Source organism: Thalassophryne amazonica, chromosome 11 (assembly GCF_902500255.1).
Source record: "Thalassophryne amazonica chromosome 11, fThaAma1.1, whole genome shotgun sequence".
NCBI lineage: Eukaryota > Metazoa > Chordata > Actinopteri > Batrachoidiformes > Batrachoididae > Thalassophryne > Thalassophryne amazonica.
Window position 1 is genome coordinate 81,412,347 of NC_047113.1, and position 20,133 is coordinate 81,432,479.

Consider the following 20,133-nt stretch of genomic DNA (forward strand, 5'->3'; position numbering starts at 1 on the left):
TGTAGAAGCTGTTATTATCCACTTTGTTCGTCAAGTTCACAGCCAGGCCATAGCCACGCCCAAAACCACAGCCGCGCCCATAACCAAAACCAATCATATTAAACAAAAAACTGTTTCACAGCAAAACCTCATAGTTAGTCTTCCACACACTGCTTGTACACCACCTTAAGGGCTCTTTCACACATAGCATGAATAAGTAGGAATCAGGGCGAATCACGGCGAAACAGCCTGAATGAGCGAACCATGAAAACATCGAGCCGATGTCAGTCGGGCAGGGCAGGCATCAATGATCCTGCTGTGATGGTTTCGTGCACGCGCAGTAACACAATGCGAGCAGCTGGAGCGTGTGGAACTACATTGCGCCGCTGATGTGGAAAGAAATTAAAATAAAAAATACATGCCACCCATGGGATTTGAACCTGCAATTTACAAAAGTTCTGATTAACAGGCAGAAACTTTACCACTGCGCTACCATCGCTGTCCTATAAAAGGTGTGTAAAATGCCTGAAATCAACAAGGAGATAAAGTTTTTTTTTTTTTTTAAAGAGAAATCAAACAATGTAGACGAAGAGCAAGCCTTTAATTACGGCAAAAAAGCGCCATAATTTCCCCTGTTGTGGAGGGAAAAAAACAGCTGGAATGTGTTGCATCACATTGCAAAAACACCACATTTTATTGAATCCGTATTATCGAGCAAACAATACAAGTATGAACCATCTGCTCCTCTATAGATGACCCATTGTCACAGACATACAGTCATGAAATGACATGAATGAAGCAGTGTGCTCCTATCATGTCCACAGTCTGCTGGCCCTGCGTGTCCAGCCGGCCTGACATGCATGTCTTGTTTACGGCACGCCACGGGACAGACACCGCGTCATGTGCAACAGAGCTCACGTGGGTGACGTGACATTCAGATTGCCCGCTGCGTGTTATGATCTGACCGTCCATTTCACCTGGGACAGCCTGTCAATGTGCACGTCGTGTGCTCGCTGCAGCCCGTCACAACAGCGATATATGTTTTTATGTATGTCCACATGACAAGCAGACACATGCGCGTTGCAGTGGACAGTTGTTAGGTCACGTCTGTCGAAACGCAGTACGTGTTCCCTAGCTGGGACATCCAGAACCAGAGATCTCAACAGCTGCTGCTGTCGGTGGACACGCCCCCTGCCCGTCCAGCGCACCAACGTGTCACTCTGTTTCTGTGTTATGTGGCCATTCATTTTAGTTATTTGTTAAGTAATTGCGTATGTAGGTATTGTCATAATTATTTATATAACTGTCCTGCCGGTGGTCTCTGTGTTTTTAATGTGACACCTTGTATGCACTGAGCCGTCATTTCCAGCTGTCAGTATGCTGCGATCAGCTCACAGGTGGCTCCCTGTGCTGTGTGCATTCAGACGTGGCTGTCCGGCCCCCTGATCATGTCTGTACATACATATCAGCATTTTATGCAATTGGGGGGGAACACACATATATCACATGTGTTTCGAGGGTAGGTGTGGTATGCGACACATGTGCACACGTGCAATACACATGCCACATGTGCGTTGCTGTTTTGCAATGCCACACTCGTCTGCTGACTGTTTTTGTGCTAACAGCGAGTGCTTTTGGATGTTCGTGCGTGTCGCCTAGAATTTGGCCGACACCTGCAGCCAGAGGGACCCACAGGACACTGTCTGTCTATCAGCCGCTGGTGTGCGCAAATAATTGTTGTGACACATGTATGAGCCGTTGGAGGCATTTTTCACGAATGGCATACAATTCCTCCTTTGTGCTCTAGTTGGCTTCAATTGTGTTATGTGTGAAGGGGTCCTTAGCCCCATTTTCACAAACTGTCCACAAACACGACAACACTGTGAATCTGGTCCACTTCTTGTGCAAAAACTAATTCAAGATGTGGGTAAATCCACTGTAATGGAAAAAAAACCACCATGACCTCATTACTACGTAGGTGACAGTTAATCACGATTTAATCAGCAACCACCATGATGGAGCACAACGGCATCGAGACTCTAAGTCCAGGGGTGAGCAACAGTGTGCCAAGAAGGGCCAAGTCCAGGTTTTACTTGATACTGATCACCTCAGCAGGTGATTCCACAAATGACCAGGACTTTGCAGGCAGAAGCTCTACAGTAAAACCACCTGCTAAGGCAATCGGTTGCATGGAAAACCTGCATCTTCTTTACCATGCAAACTGTCACCCACCTGTGCTGTAGTAAAACTGGGTGTGTGGATGATCCGGGCCTGCCGCTCACGCGGCGCTTCAATCAGTTGTTATGAGCACACACACGCACAGCAGTTTGAGCAGATGTGGGAGCTCCATGCCTGTCCTCTCTCCAAGATATTAGGCCCATGAGCTGATCCATGCGTGTGCACTGGCAACCAGTCAATGCTTTGGAGTGGGGCATTGCACCATATGGGAATTATATTTTGTGATGGACAAGGCATTTGGGAGCTGATGTTGGCAGCTTACAGTGCTGCAGGATGAGATGGTGGTCATCACAGGCAGCAGATCCTGCTGGTGTTCGCCCTGCACTGTGACACGCACCTGGAGCGGTTCAGAGGGTGAGTTTTATTACCCAAGGCCAACATATGGCCATCGGGTATTGCAAAGACCTGGTGTCCACCCGTCTGTCTGTCTGTCTCTCTGTCCGTCTGTGTACAGCATAAGTCCAGGCCTATTACTGCCACAGTCTTCAAATTCACACGGAACATTCTTGGGACACAGACCTTGGACAAGTTCAAATATTGCAAACTTTGACATATTTTAAGAGGTTAAAAAGTCACATTCTGTTTGAATCTGTTCTGCTTTGGTATGAGTGGCGGGGAGATGACAGCCAATCAGAGTAGAGCTGCACCGTGACATCACTCTCTTCAAAACCACTTTGCTTTGTGTTTATATGCATGTTTCTCATACATTGTGTAAAAGCTAATGAGAAATAAATACTTCTGAAAGCAAAAATGCCTTATTTCACAGACATTAGCAGTGACATCACAGGCTGATAGCTAGCTGCAAAACTGTTTTGTTTGTGTGTAAATATATCCTCTTTGTCATATATTATGTAAAAGATAATGAGAACTAAACACTTCTAAAACTGAAAACACTCTCTTTGTAACCTGATAACACATTTTGTGTCATTAGCGTGCACGCTAACTTCTGCTAACTCAACGCTAACTTCCTATGGAGTTAAATTTGTCTCATTATTACCAGCAAATGCACAGAGGGTGATCTACAAATATTCCTTGATTTGCATAACTTCCGCTTTTGTCAAAAGCTCATGTACACACACACAAAGCCTCCTGCAGCTGCTGTTGAAACGTAAATATTGTTTTTGATTGACTGATTAATAGAGAGGCTTCATTGAACTTGTACAAACTGTATGTAAGACAACAGGATCTTAATAATTAATTAAACAACTGCAAATTATAAAGAACACAAGGCTCATACGGGCAAGGGTATTTTAGCATTGCGTTATATTTTACAGAGGTACAGAGATACATGGTGTTCATATTATGATAGGAATATTACAGCTGCCACATGCCATTCAGCTGCGTTGTGCCATGCCACGCCTAGCCTGTGACACGCATCAACTCACCGTGAGGCAGCAGTGGAGCACGGCACACCTGCATGTCATGTTCCAGGTATTATTAGTTCACATACACTATCTAATACATGGAAGGGAATGACAATTTATCTGTACTATGAGGTGTATCGTGGATATGACAGCCCATTCAGATGTGCGTGCTGTGGCTCTGAGATCCACTGACCCGCAGTGACACACGGTGACGCCTGCATTCACTTTGATTGTGCAATCTGGTTCACAAGATTAATGTGTATTTCGTTTGTGTATTTCATATTTCATTTGCGCTCCCTGAACAGGATCCAGTGTGGGTGCACATGTAGCTCATCTCTGCCACAATTGGGACACGGCTTGACCATGGCGAATTACCCTGGAATGCGATCAGACTGTTTTGAATTCTGTCTGGATGCCATTAGGACATTTAGGACGCAGTCACACTGCACTCCCACCGCCATTTGAATGCAGCTCTACAGTGGTGTGCATGTGACTACATTCGGGCTGGCAGTGCGATGTGCCTGACTGTGTGGCATGCACTTGAGAATGTTGTACAAGGATTTTGAATGCAGCTCGAATTTGTCGGACTGTTGTTTGAGTCAATTCATGCAGCATTTGGCCTCCTACATGCTCTAGTGTGATGGGGAGGTGCGTGCAGGGACGGTCGAGACATTCGGCCAGGAGTTAACGTGGTTTAACAATTCAAACAGCCCCTCGATACAGTGAGTGATGGTGTGGCGTGAGTAGCCAAGTGGAGGAGCAGCTCAGACACCATCAGGAATGGATGCCTTCATTCTGAATGGCGAGCTGATGTCCTGGCCGTGCCAACATCTTGGCCGATCTTCTCCCCGCACGCCTGCAGAGAGGGTGACCACAAAGGATAATAATAATTCTGCTCTCGACTTGCCACGACAGCTGCGATTTAATCAAATGGAAAGAAAGATGAAGGCTGCCGGTGCCGTATATATGCTGGCTGCCGATATATATATATATATATATATATATATATATATATATACACACACAGTTGTATACAAAAGTTTGGGCACCCCTGATAATTTTTATGATTTTCCTTTATCAATCATTGGTTGCTTTGATCAGAAATTTCAGTTAAATATATCAAATAGCAGACAAACACACTGATATTTGAGAAGTACAATAACATTCTAGTATTTACAGAAAGTGTGCAATAATTATTTAAACAAAATTAGGGAGGTGCATAAATTTGGGCACCCTTGTCATTTCATTGATTTGAATACATTTAGCACTAATTATTGGAACACAAAATTGGTTTGGTAAGCTCATTGACCCTTGACCTCCTTATACAGGTGAATCCAGTCATGAGAAAGGGTATTTAAGGTGGCCATTTGCAAATGTTTCCCCTCTTTGCATCTCTTCTAATGAGTGGCAACATGGGAGCCTCTAAACAACTCTCAAATGACCTGAAAACAAAGATTGTTCAACATCATGGTTTAGGGCAGGGGTGCCCAAGTTCGGTCCTCGAGATCTACCTTCCTCATACTTTTAGCTGTCTCTCTGTTCCAACAGGGTCAGGTTAGAGTTAGGGATTTCCTTGCAATTTCTAAATTCCTTGCAAGTGAATGTTGAGAAACATTGTTCTTAAACTGTTGGACTATTATTTCACTTAGTTGTTCACAAAGTGGCGATCCTTCCTCCATCTTTGCTTGTGAATGGCTGAGTGTTTTGGGGATGCTCCTTTTATACCCAATCATGACACTCACCTGTTTCCAATTAGGTGTTCTTTTAGCATTCATCAACTTTCCCAGTCTTTCGTTGCCCTGTCCCAACTTTTTTGAAATGTGTTGCAGGAATCCATTTCAAAATGAGTAATTATTTGCAAAAAACAATAAAGTTTATCAGTTTGAACATTAAATATCTTGTCTTTGTGGTGTATTCAATTGAATATAGGTTGAAGAGGATTTTCAAATCATTGTATTCTGTTTTTATTTCCATTTTACACAACGTCCCAACTTCACTGGAATTGGGGTTGTATATATATATATATATATATATATATATATATATATATATATATATATACCATCTAAAAGTGAAGTCTGATTTTTTTATTACTATTTGCAACATTTTCTTAAAGAATGGAAGTTATCAGACAAAATGTTATCGTTCATCAAAAAAAAACACAGAACTGGCAACAGCTGGAGAACACGAGCTCAGCCTTTGCTTCTCCAGTCACAGACACAAAGTTCATCATTCAACTAATGACTATTTTCATAATTGATCATTTTTTTGATTAGTTGATTAATTGTTAGGTCAATAAAATATCAACAAATGGTCAAAAATGTTGATCGGTGTTATTTAGTTTTACAAAAGATGACACTTTCAAATGTCTTATTTTCTTCACAGCTCAAAGATATTCAGTTTACTGCCAGATGGGATTTAAACAAACCTGAAAATATTCAAATTAAAGATGCTAAAATCTAATAATTTGAATATTTAGAAAAAAAATCTCAGAACAATTAATCAATTGTCAAAATAGCTGATTAATTTAACAGCTGATTAATCAGAGATTAATTTATTTAATCTTGCATATGTAGTTAATTCAAATTAATTTGCACCATTTCATTCTTACACAATAAATTTCACATTTCTAATCTTGTTTACTGATTTCACACGTTGTTTATATTAGTACAAAACAAAATGTCATTTTGATATGAAAATAATCCAAGTATATTAAATTTCAGACTGAAGAGTGAAATTAAAATGGGGGAAGAATAACGAATCACAAGAAAGAGGCTCGGAAGCTTGTTTTCTTTGTTTCTGAAACTAAAAGGTCAAAGTGCATCACGTGTGCACGTTTAAAAACGCGCGTGTGTGTGTGTGTGTGTGGGGGGGGGGGGGGGGGTGCAGACTCTTTAAAGGCTGCAATTTCACACAAACACTTTTCTTTTTGCACCTTTAAGGGAACATTAATAACTGCCATGCTAAGGGAAAGATTAATGAATATGAACGGGAATGCCGTGCGCTTGCATAATGCAAATATACGCAGAAAAAAGTCAGGCGTGTTGTTGGAAGTGGTGCATTCAGCCGCCGTATCTCTGCTAACTCTTATCATCCGCGGTGAGGCTTTATCAGCAGCCAGGCTCCGAACCGTGGCATATCTGCTCAGCGCAGAGAGCAATATGAAAATTAGCCCACTTTTACAATCATAATTCATGCATTTTTAAATAGAGTTGTGAGGAAGCTGACTCAGGACTTTCTCTGGATTTTCCTCAAAGTCTTCCAGCTTTCAGTTAAACTGCTGCGATCAACACGCCGCCTGTATTTGCACACCCTGATTGATTTTTAATTAAAAAAGATTTTTTTTTTTTTTTTCTTTCCAGCTCCACCTTTGGACCCGTGAAGCCTGAAGGGCCATTTTTAGTTCATAACAGACTGCAGACTAGCGTTCCCGCTGTCCAGTTCCTGCCTCCTTCATGCTGACGTCAGAATGCCGTCGTCAAGAACTCAGCTTGACTTTTATTTTGAAGTGGCTCTTTGCAGAAAAACTTTGAGAGAATTTCATCTTGTTGCATCTGGAGATTCCTCTGCTGTGTCCGTTAAATCCTGGAATCAAAGTCCACCACAAGTCTTTTGGCAAATCCAGGTTTCAGTTTCATTTTTTTAATGTTCTACCATGAACAGACAGAAGTTGTGTTTTCACTCACTCACATTTTGATGGCAGCCTGTCAAACACTTTTTATTAAAGAATGATTGATTTACCTGATCTACACTGCTGCATCCACAAGAATACAGATCAATCAATCAATCAATCAACTTTTTTCTTATATAGCGCCAAATCACAACAAACAGTTGCCCCAAGGCGCTCCATATTGTAAGGCAAGGCCATACAATAATTATGAAAAACCCCAACGGTCAAAACGACCCCCTATGAGCAAGCACTTGGCAACAGTGGGAAGGAAAAACTCCCTTTTAACAGGAAGAAACCTCCAGCAGAACCAGGCTCAGGGAGGGGCAGTCTTCTGCTGAGACTGGTTGGGGCTGAGGGAAAAAACCAGGAAAAAGACATGCCGTGAAGGGGGGCAGAGATCGATCACTAATGATTAAATGCAGAGTGATGCATACGGAGCAAAAAGAGAAAGAAACAGTGCATCATGGGAACCCCCCCACAATCTACGTCTAAAGCAGCATAACCAAGGGATGGTGTTATGTGTCGGACGCAGCTCGGAGAACCGACCAGCGTTTGAAGGACCCAGTATGAAATAAGCAGAGCACGGTACAAAGGCTAACTGAATTTAATACATAACAGTGATAATACAGAAAGGTGCGGTCTGGCGTGGTGCGCTCCCAGCAGCGCTAACGGTCCGGAGCCAGAAGCTGTTTCGGACCCAAGGACCCCGCCGACACCCCCCAGGTGGCCGCAACAACCGAGTCTGTGAAAGAAGGAACCATTATGTGAGTCCACACTCTACACACAGAACACTTAAAGGTGTACAAACAGCAAACACTTCCTGGCTTGATTGCTGATCAGCTTCCCACCTGCAGGCATGGAACATCCAGTTCACAAAACTCCACCGCAGTGGAAGCTGATACATGACTAACAAACAGCTCAATACAATAAGGTGTGAGGGACACCACATTTACTGACTGTATAACTGTTAGTCACAAAATCTAACGTACCTCAGGAAGTGTGCTGACGAGCGTGAGACCTCACCCCCTCCTCTTTCACAGACTGTGCATCAAACCTGGACGTTTCTCAGCATCCGCTGCTGATGAGATGGCTCCCGAGACGACGATCTCACCCGTCTGGTCACAAGGTCGAGTCTCTGGCAAATACACACTGTGCACTCCAGTCTTAAATGCCAACATGCTCCAATCCATCCAGATGCACCTCAGCTGTGAGTCCTGACGAGTCGCAGGTGATCAGGGTGAGGTCCTGACAGCCTCAGCAACACAGCCACTCAGTCCCAAATGCACGCCACCTGGGAGGAAAACAAACAGACAAACAAACCGGCAGCCAGGCCCCCCCCAGCCATATAACAGATGGTCCAGGGTCACCCGATCCAGCCCTAACTATAAGCCTTAGCGAAAAGGAAAGTTTTAAGCCTAATCTTAAAAGTAGAGAGGGTATCTGTCTCCCTGATCTGAATTGGGAGCTGGTTCCACAGGAGAGGAGCCTGAAAGCTGAAGGCTCTGCCTCCCATTCTACTCTTACAAACCCTAGGAACTACAAGTAAGCCCGCAGTCTGAGAGCGAAGCGCTCTAATGGGGTAATATGGTACTATGAGGTCCCTAAGATAAGATGGGACCTGATTATTCCAAACCTTATAATAAGAAGAAGAATTTTAAATTCTATTCTAGAATTAACAGGAAGCCAATGAAGAGAGGCCAACACGGGTGAGATATGCTCTCTCCTGCTAGTCCCCGTCAGTACTCTAGCTGCAGCATTCTGAACCAACTGAAGGCTTTTTAGGGAACTTTTAGGACAACCTGATAATAATGAATTACAATAGTCCAGCCTAGAGGAAATAAATGCATGAATTAGTTTTTCAGCATCACTCTGAGACAAGACCTTTCTGATTTTAGAGATATTGCGTAAATGCAAAAAGGCAGTCCTACATATTTGTTTAATATGCGCTTTGAATGACATATCCTGATCAAAAATGACTCCAAGATTTCTCACAGTATTACTAGAGATCAGGGAAATGCCATCCAGAGTAACGATCTGGTTAGACACCATGCTTCTAAGATTTGTGGGGCCAAGTACAATAACTTCAGTTTTATCTGAGTTTAAAAGCAGGAAATTAGAGGTCATCCATGTCTTTATGTCTGTAAGACAATCCTGCAGTTTAGCTAATTGGTGTGTATCCTCTGGCTTCATGGATAGATAAAGCTGGGTATCATCTGCGTAACAATGAAAATTTAAGCAATACCGTCTAATAATACTGCCTAAGGGAAGCATGTATAAAGTGAATAAAATTGGTCCTAGCACAGAACCTTGTGGAACTCCATAATTAACTTTAGTCTGTGAAGAAGATTCCCCATTTACATGAACAAACTGTAATCTATTAGACAAATATGATTCAAACCACCGCAGCGCAGTGCCTTTAATACCTATGACATGCTCTAATCTCTGTAATAAAATTTTATGGTCAACAGTATCAAAAGCAGCACTGAGGTCCAACAGAACAAGCACAGAGATAAGTCCACTGTCCGAAGCCATAAGAAGATCATTTGTAACCTTCACTAATGCTGTTTCTGTACTATGATGAATTCTAAAACCTGACTGAAACTCTTCAAATAGACCATTCCTCTGCAGGTGATCAGTTAGCTGTTTTACAACTACCCTCTCAAGAATCTTTGAGAGAAAAGGAAGGTTGGAAATTGGCCTATAATTAGCTAAGATAGCTGGGTCAAGTGATGGCTTTTTAAGTAATGGTTTAATTACTGCCACCTTAAAGGCCTGTGGTACATAACCAACTAACAAAGATAGATTGATCATATTTAAGATTGAAGCATTAAATAATGGTAGGACTTCCTTGAGCAGCCTGGCAGGAATGGGGTCCAATAACATGCCGATGGTTTGGATGAAGCAACCAATGAAAATAACTCAGACAGAACAACCGGAGAGAAAGAGTCTAACCAAATACCGGCATCACTGAAAGCAGCCAAAGATAACGATACATCTTTGGGATGGTTATGAGTAATTTTTTCTCTAATAGTCAAAATTTTGTTAGCAAAGAAAGTCATGAAGTCATTACTAGTTAAAGTTAATGGAATACTCAGCTCAATAGAGCTCTGACTCTTTGTCAGCCTAGCTACAGTGCTGAAAAGAAACCTGAGGTTATTCTTATTTTCTTCAATTAGTGATGAGTAGAAAGATGTCCTAGCTTTACGGAGGGCTTTTTTATAGAGCAACAAACTCTTTTTCCAGGCTAAGTGAAGATCTTCTAAATTAGTGAGACGCCATTTCCTCTCCAACTTACGGGTTATCTGCTTTAAGCTACGAGTTTGTGAGTTATACCACAGAGTCAGACACTTTGAGTCCAGGATGGCAACCACCAAGGCAGACAACCGGTCCGTCCTCCACTCTCTAAAGCAACCATCATTCTGCTGCAGCCAAGTTAAACATGGGCGTGTCCTTGTCCTTCTCCATTCTCTGGGTTCTCCACACTGAGACACCTTTGTCCTGGATCATGTCCACAGAAATTCACCACTTGGATTAAATGTGGTGTCAGTGATCCTCTTCATCTGAGTCTCACTAAGTAACCGTTCATTGGACACACAGTCATTCCAGCAGGACCCAAAGATCCTCTACAGAGACCTGGGACCAAAGACATCCAGTCCTCACCTTAGGTCACTAGAGTTCAAGTCTCAGGAAGTACCAGGACCTGAAAGACTTGGACTTTTATTCACCGGCATCTGCAAACACCTCTGACCTTTGACATCATGACTTCATAAGCTCTTGATTGCAAAGGCTGAGAACCCAGAGACATGAACGCCCCTGTGGGCGATCAATGAATGCCTGTACAAGTTCAACATTTTCACCACATACACGTCTGATGGACGAGTCCAGGAAGTCGCTGAAACACTGGATCTCAGTCTGGATCCAGGACCATCATAAGCCCAGAGATTTTGATTTCTCACTCAGCTCTGAAGTGGTGCAGTCAGAGTATCCACTGATTCTGCAAGGATCACAGGATCATCAGAGAACCCATTCCAACATGCAATCCATGCAAGCACTGAACAATAAAGGAGCCACAACACATCCCTGAGGAACGCTAGAATGGGAAGTAAGGAACAGCTCACCTCAGCAGACTGATTATCCAGGTACCTTTGCTACCTTTAAAATATATTCACAAAAATGTGGTCCACCTCCAAAAACATTCACATAGATGTAAATACCCTAAACATAATTATGAGTGCGCAGTCATTACGAGGTCTGTCCAAAATGTATCGGACCTTTTTATTTTTTGCAAAAACCATATGGATTTGAATCACGTGTGATTGCATCAGCCAAGCTTGAACCTTCGTGCGCATGCGTGAGTTTTTTCACGCCTGTCGGTTGCGTCATTCGCCTATGAGCAGGCTTTGTGTGAGCAGTGGTCCACCCCTCTCGTCGTTTTGTTATTGCGAATAAATGTCTGAATGATTTGGAGCTTTGCTGCATCATTTTTTTTCCAGAAACTGTGAGAGACCTCCAGGTGGACACCGTTCGGAAAATTAATATGGCTTTCAGGGACGATTTTATGGGGATTACACAGATTAAGGAGTGATCCAGATGGTTTAAAGACCGCCCACAACTGCTGAGAGCGCGCCGCGATCTGAGCGCCGATCGACAGGCTCCAACCCCGCTGGAACACCCAGATCATTTCCAATGTGAAGGCTTTGTTGATCCGGGACGTCGTCTGACTTTCACAAAAAGGCAGAAGGCGTGGACATCAGCACTTTTTCGGCACATTCCACTGTTACAAGAGTTTTTTTCATGGAAAGAAAAGCGGAGGGATGCGCCACAGAGCCGTTCATTACGCGGTCCGTGTTGGTCTCACAGGACGGCTTTCAGGTGGATTTCAGACGGCTGTCGGTTGCTTTTCAGTTGTGTGATTATCCAAGAAATTGAGCATGAGCTGGACATGCCCCAACATGTCCTGTGAGGCTTCATCACGGCGTTGTTTTGCGCCATGCGGCTCCACGGTGACGCGCGGAACTCCGCTCCTCTTTCCATGATAAAAACTTCTGTAACAGTGGAATGTGCCGTTCATTTCTAAACTGGACGCTGTCTTGATCCGGTATGTCGTCTGACTAGCACAGGAATTGTGAAAAGACGTGGACATCAGCACTTTTTCGGCACATTGAGACAGACGTGCGGAGGAGTTCTGCTCATCACGGTGGAGCCGCATGGCGCAAAGCAACGCTGTGATGAAGCCTCACAGGACATGTTGGGGCACGTCCAGCTCATGCTCAATTTCTCGGATAATCACATGACTGAAAAGCAACCGACAGCTGTCTGAAATCCACCTGAAAGCCATCCTGTGAGACCAACACGGAGGTGGTTTTGTGCCGCGTAATGAACGGCTCTGTGGCGCGTCCCTCCGTTCCTCTTTCCATGACAAAAACTCCTGTAACAGTGGAATGTGCTGTTCATTTCTAAACTGGACGCTGTCTTGATCCGGTATGTCGACTGACTAGCACAGGAATTGTGAAAAGACGTGGACATCAGCACTTTTTCGGCACATTGAGACAGACGTGCGGAGGAATTCCATGCGTCGCGGTGGAGCCGCATGGTGCAAAGCAACGTCGTGATGAAGCCTCACAGGACATGTTCTGGCATGTCCAGGCTCATCCACAATTTCTCGGTTAGTCACATGACTGAAAACCCACCGACAGCCGTCTGAAAGCCATCTCAAAGCCGTCCTGTGAGACCAACACGGAGGTGGTTTTGTGCCGCGTAATGAACGGCTCCGTGGCGCGTCCCTCCGCTTTTCTTTCCATGAAAAAAAACTCCTGTAACAGTGGAATGTGCCGAAAAAGTGCTGATGTCCACGCCTTCTGCCTTTTTGTGAAAGTCAGACGACGTCCCGGATCAACAAAGCCTTCACGTTGGAAATGATCTGGTTGTTCCAGCGGGGTTGGAGCCTGTCGATCGGCGCTCGGAGTGCGGCGCGCTCTCAGCAGTTGTGGGCGGTCTTTAAACCGTCTGGATCACTCCTTAATCTGTGTAATCCCCATAAAATCGTCCCTGAAAGCCATATTAATTTTCCGAACGGTGGAGGTCCACCTGGAGGTCTCTCACAGTTTCTGGAAAAAAATTGATGCAGCAAAGCTCCAAATCGTTCAGACATTTATTCGCAATAAAAAAACGACGAGAGGGGTGGACCACTGCTCACACAAAGCCTGCTCACAGGCGAATGACGCAACCGACAGGCATGAAAAAACTCACGCATGCACACGAAGGTTCAACCTTGGCTGATGCAATCACACGTGATTCAAATCCATATGGTTTTTGCAAAAAATAAAAAGGTCCGATACTTTTTGGACAGACCTCGTACTTACTTTCAGCTACGATATGCTGCAACAGAACTAAGAGAAAGTTTGTCACTGCCCAAATATACCTGGATGTAATTTTAGTTTTAATGTTCTCATATTAATGACTGATTGAGTGAGTGAGTTTTTGACCTGCTGGTGGCGCTAATGTTTATGTCAGCAAACTGCAAGCCATTCATCCTTTGTGGCAGACACGCGTGTTTTGCACACTTTGATGACGATCAGCATTATTTTAGGGACGACTGTGGAGCTTCTTAAAGTTCTCACATTGTTACAAAAAGACAAAAATATGTTCCTCCTGTAACACCTGAACACGAGCGGGGGGGTTTCAAATGAACTCTGAAGAGGAAAAAGATGAAGGAGCTCTTGCACGGTGTGCAGTGCTGATCAGACATCCTGCTTTCCCACCTGCTGGAGTTCTTTCCTGGAATCCTCTGAAGAGATTTTCAGACGGCGGGAGTCGGCAGCGCTCTGGTGGAACATGGCAGCAGACACAAAATGAACTCTTAAAGACATGCCGCTGAAGTAAAACGAACTGGACTCTGGCCAGCCACAGAGCCGGCTAAGTTCACATGTTTGGGTTTCTGAGGTTTCAGATTTGACCGGTGGGAGTGTTCAATTAGAGTGACAGATCGATCTGAGAGAAGCATTTGAAGGTTGTCCAAAGCCTGCAGAGTCTGATCCTGGATGTGTGTGTTTTTGGCCCTGAAACGTTTTTCTTGTGATCACGGTGAAACCTGAAGATGTTCAACACGTCTTCGGATGATCAGAAAGACTGGAATTGTGTTATGAAGAAAGGAAGAAAGAGGAGGAGGAGAGCGGATCAGCATGTGTGGCACGGAAACAAAATTTTAAGGCATAAACATGGAATGCAGGGGCAGATGTAGCTACAGGTGGGGATTGTGGTGTGTTCCATTTGTACTTGGAGGTCAGAATTTCCCAGTTATGCCCTCCAGAAATGCCCCTGAAGACAGAATTCCAATTCAACAACTCATTCAATCCCCACTTACCCCCAAATCACAATCAAAGATGGCTGCCAAGAGCAGCAACAGTTGTCAAACCTGTATTTTTAAGTTGTTTTCTTGTTCTGGTTTTTGAGCATTTCTTTTTTGTGTTAGATTTAACAAGACATAGTCCTGTCCTACTGCTGCCTGTGGATCTATTGCTGCAATACATTTACACGTAAAATATCGTGTAATGTGTTGTTTATCAACTGCTGCTGCTAATATTGGCTAACTTGCTAGCCAGTAACACAAATGTAAGTTCTGTGCATTTTGATCTTGTCCATAACATCTCTTTGGTGGAGCACATGTTTTTTGTAGGTCTGTGTCCCTGAAAATCCTGGAGGCATCCGGGTTATTTTCTGACTTGCTGTGTTGTGTGGAGGGTGTCAAAATCCAACCCCTCATCTGCGTCATGACAACTGACATATGGATCAAGTAGTTGATTGGCTGTTGGGGTGAAATATGTGGGTACCTTGTGTAACCCCATGGCCACTACCGTAGCCATGAAGACTCACCAGGAACCCTAAACAATGAGGCGGCTAACATGCCTGTGGTGAAACAAAAAGTCCTCAATGGTTGATTGGGGGTTAGGGAGCCCATTGGCTGTGAAGGTGGGTGAAGACTGCAGCAGGTCCTTCGACCCCGACCACCTGGGATTTCCCCAGCCATGGGACCAGGCTAAGGATCTGTCAGGACCATGTCTTTGTTGGCATGCAACAGGATTCCCATGTTATACAAACCCACACACAGCTGTCTCTAGATTGACCCTGGATGTAGAATTCCACCATCCTGTCCAGGAATTGACCAAGGGACAGTCTTCCTCACCATGATGACATGGCATGGAAAATGGAACGTATTTACTTCAAGTTGCATTCAAGCAACGCCACATGCATTTGGTAAAATGTGAAAAGGTGTTTGTTTCACACGATCTGACAACTTTAACCAACATCACTGAGTACCACTAATGCACCAATGCTTTATACCACTTCTAGTGTGTGGTAGTGCAGCATGGACATCGTATTAGCATGATGCCATGCAAACTGCAGAACAACACCATCTGCATCTTTTCTTTAACATTGAGTGGGATAATTCTGAAGCAATGAAGAGGTGTTACAGCACACAGGTGCTGAAGACATCAAACCCATGCTAATCAGAAGCTGTCTATGTAGGCTCTGACTTTTTTGCCAGAAGGAAGACAGTGGAGTACTCAAACAATTGATGTACGGTAAGCTTGTTGTTGGTTCTCACCCAGTTGGATGACCGAAGCTCATTTTCAAAGAACGTGCAAAAACATGCTGAAATGTGGGGATGTCCTTCACAGTTGGCAGTCTTTACCCAAGCAGAAGTGGCAGAGCCTGATCGAGACTGTTTGTAGAAACTATCCCAATTAGGGAGTTCTTGCATGTGAAAAGAGAAAGACACTGCAGAGAGAGAAGAGACAAACCATGTATTTCCCTGTCTGCGGGCACTCTGTGGTAAATGGGATGCAACACTAGTTGGGTGTACTGAAGGCACAGTTCTACTAGAGGTGTTGCTCCCCCCCAAAAGAAAATGACTTTTTTTTTAAATTTCTAGTTGTTTCCTGCATTCTGAGGGCATCTTAGAAGCTAAATACTGACTATTCATCATTGTAATATGAGCGAAGCGCTGCACAGTGGCATAAAGCTCGCTCATGGTACAGGGAGTCCCAAACAGAAAGTGCCAAATTCTGAGTCCACAGTGAAACAGGAAATGTCAAATGAACACTTCCTGGCATGGACGGAGCTAGAGCAGAGGCCACGGTTGCACTGGACTCCCCTGAAATCTGATTGGACACAGATGATTGACATGTTACAGCACTGCACAGCTGGTTGAAAAGAGCTGCATTTTGAAATCAGCAAGTCATATTGACTGCTAGGTTCCTCCTGTACAGTAGTTGGTGCTGTGGACCACAAAAAGTTAGAATCCACCTTAGCAGAACAAGAAAAATTTTTGCCTCAGATTTGAACTGAACATGTCATTTGAACCGTGGTCTAATAATGACACCAAAGTTACAGTATATTGGTGAGTAAATGACTGCATTTTATGCCAGAAATGAGGTCCAGGTTGTTGAAAGTGGCATTTCTCCCTTAATTTGGGTTGCCTTATATATGTGTGTTTTTCCAGTGATTTTTAAATGAGCAGGCAGCTGTTGATTAAATATCCTCTTAATTTTGCTGTCTGAGTGACACACCAATTTCAGTTTCAATTTTCAATTTATTTTCATCTATATAGCACCAAATCACAACAGAGTTGCCTCAAGGCACTTCACACAAGTAAGGCCTAACCTTACTAACCCCCAGAGCAGCAGTGGTAAGGAAACTATTCCTCTGAGGAAGAAACCTCAAGCAGACCAGACTCAAAGGGGTGACCCTCTTCTTGGGCCATGCTACAGACACAAATTACAGAAACAATTCACAAAATGAAAATACAGGAAATGCTTTTAGCGCACAGGACAGTAGGGTCTCCAACACAAATACCACACCCATCTCTGGATGGAGGTGCACCTTAAACAGAGAGAAAAAACAAAATCGGGCATCAGAAAGAAAAGAAATGCAGTATAATTTGTCAGCATTAAACAACAAGAAAAACAGAAATACTAAGTTGATCGCCGGCCACTAGCCCTAAGCTTTATTAAAAGACCCAGAATTTAGGTAAAGTTGAGGCCGCGGCACGCTCCGTTTCCTAATAAAATGAATTAAAAGAGTAAAAAGCGTAGAACTATACTATACCAGTATGCTAGCCATACGAAAGGGAAAATAAGTGCATCTTAAGTCTGGACTACAGAATCTGACTGATTTATTGATGCAGGGAGATCTTTCCACAGAACAGGGGCACGATAACAGAAAGCTCTATGACCCGCAGACTTCTTATTCACCCTAGGGACACAAAGTAGTCCTGCACCCTGAGAATGCAAAGCCCCGGCCGATATGTAAGGTTAATTAGGTCAGGTGAGGAAGGTGGCAATCCATGAACAATTTTATAGACTAGTAGCAGAACCTTAAAATCTGATCTCACTGGACAGGAAGCCAGTGAAGAGACGCCAAAATGGCTGTAATGTGGTCGAACATTCTGCTTCGTGTCAAAAGTCTGGTGCCAGCATTTTGAACCAATTGGAGATGCCTAATGCTGGACTGCAGTAAACCAGAAAATAGAACATTGCAGTAGTCCAATCTAGAAGAGACAAACACATGAATCGGGATCTCAGCATCAGCCATCGACAGGATGGGATGAATCTTTGCTATATTTCGCAGGTGGAAGAAAACAGTCCTTGTAATAGTTCTAATGTGGAGGTCAAAGGACAATGTAGGATCAAAAATTACCCCAAGGTTCCTCACTTTGTCAGTGTGATGTATGACACACAAGCCTCGGCCAAGCCTAGGCTATCTAAAAGTTGTGTACACGTTACATGACTTTAGATAAATCTAAAGTTATCTTCCTTAACCTCAAACTGAAAGCAAATCTCTAGAACCTGATATAATTAATTAAAAATATAAAATCCATCTTCCTGATGAATTGGTGTAGAGGAGACTTTTCTTAAAAAGAAGACCTGAAAGTTCAGCTACAATTTCACAGAAAGTACATCTTGATGAAAGCCTAGATTTGATGTTTTCGTGAAAGGAACTTTTGTATTTCTTCATAATTGATGTAAATAAAGTCCAAGACATATTCAGTGACTTGGAAATGTTCATGTTTCCATCCCCTGACTTGTCTGGAGAAAACTGGCAATAAAACTGATTATTATTTACAGGTTTTATCAAGTTTTAGAGATTTGCTTTCAGTTTGAGTTTGAGGAAGATAATTTTAGAAATTTTTATTCTTCATATGTTTTGTATTTCTTGTATTTGAAATGGCATAAACAAATTAAAATGTGTGAAATTCCAAGTGTTCCAATACTTTTGGAAGGCACAGTATCCTAACCTTATGATGAGTGCAAAATGAGTGTGGTATTATTACTGTTTTGTTTAAGAATGTTTCATTTTCACTGTTGCTGCACTTTGTATGAAATCATAGTCATATCCTATTGATATGACAATATTGGCATACGGTAATTTGGCCATATTGTACAGTGCTAGTGTCAACTAGCTGATAACCTTGAATGTTAATTAACATCTACATTAAAAAAATGCTTAAAGTGGTTGGGCGTTAAGAGGGTTGTAATGGGGGGGTTTGTCTAGGGGGTGGAGCAAAAAAATGCAAAAAAGAAAAATGCTTAAAAAGAACAGGGGCTAGAAGCTAAAAGGTTTTAGCCATGCTAATACTCCCCTGAAGCATTTGCTAAAAAAAAATCTGAAGGACCTAAATGACGTGAGAGGCTGAAGAGTTTCGCTCATTCATATCTGCGACATATAAATATTACACTATTTTGATCATACGAGCAAAGCAATGGCACCGAAGGCACCACCATAAGCTCGCTCATAGTACAGGGAGGCCCATACAGGAAATGCCAAATTTTGAGTCCACAGTGACACAGGAAATGTCAAATGTTGAACACTTCCTGGATCGACACTTCCTTGAATGACAATTGAGAAGATCTCGCATGAATTCTGTGGAAAGTCAACACTGAATCCGGAAATGCCAACTTTTGAGACCACAGTGAAACAGGAAATGCCAAATTTTGAGACCACAGTGAAACAGGAAATGCCAAATTTTGAGACCACAGTGAAACAGGAAATGCCAAATTTTGAGACCATAGTGAAACAGGAAATGCCAAATTTTGAACACTTCCGGAAAAAAAAAAAAAACAGAACAGGAGATTAACCTGAAAATGTTCATCCTCTGTAAGGTTTTTCTGTAGCTTTTTGTTTGTCTCAATTAAAATAAATAAATCAATAAAATTAAAAAAGACAAAGCGTAGATCTGGCGTGAACAGAGGTGATCTCATGGGAATTCAGTGGAAATTTGACAGTGAAACTGGACATTACAAATGTTCAGTCGACATTGAAACCGGAAAAGCCAAATGTTGAACATGTCCTGGACCAACAGTACAGGAGATTAATGTGTTTATCAGTTTTTTGTTTATGCCGTGGTACGTTTAATCTCTATAAAGGTTTTGTGTAAGTTTTTGTTTGTCTCAATTAAAAATAAATACATAAAACAAAGACAGAGGAGATTTTATGTGAATAGAGGAGATCTCGCAGAAATTCAATGGAAGCTGAAGGGTTTTTGCCATGCTAATGTCCCCCAGAACCATTTACTGAAAAAAAATGTGAAGGACCTAAATGACATGGAGAGATGGTGAGGAGCTTTGCTCGTTCATATCAGCGACATGTGCATATTAAACACTGGAAATGCTGTAATTCTTAAGGCAGCAGTGTTCATCAATCAGCCTTTGTTTATGACCTTTCCCATTTTTCTTTGGTCCACCTCTGGACCTCTGGACTAATACAGTCAAAAAGTGACTCATAGACTCGCTGAGGGTTCACATATTTCTGCACACACATGTACACATGGACATTTATGTTGCAGTTTCCACAACAACACCTCAACAAATTAACTTCCTGTCA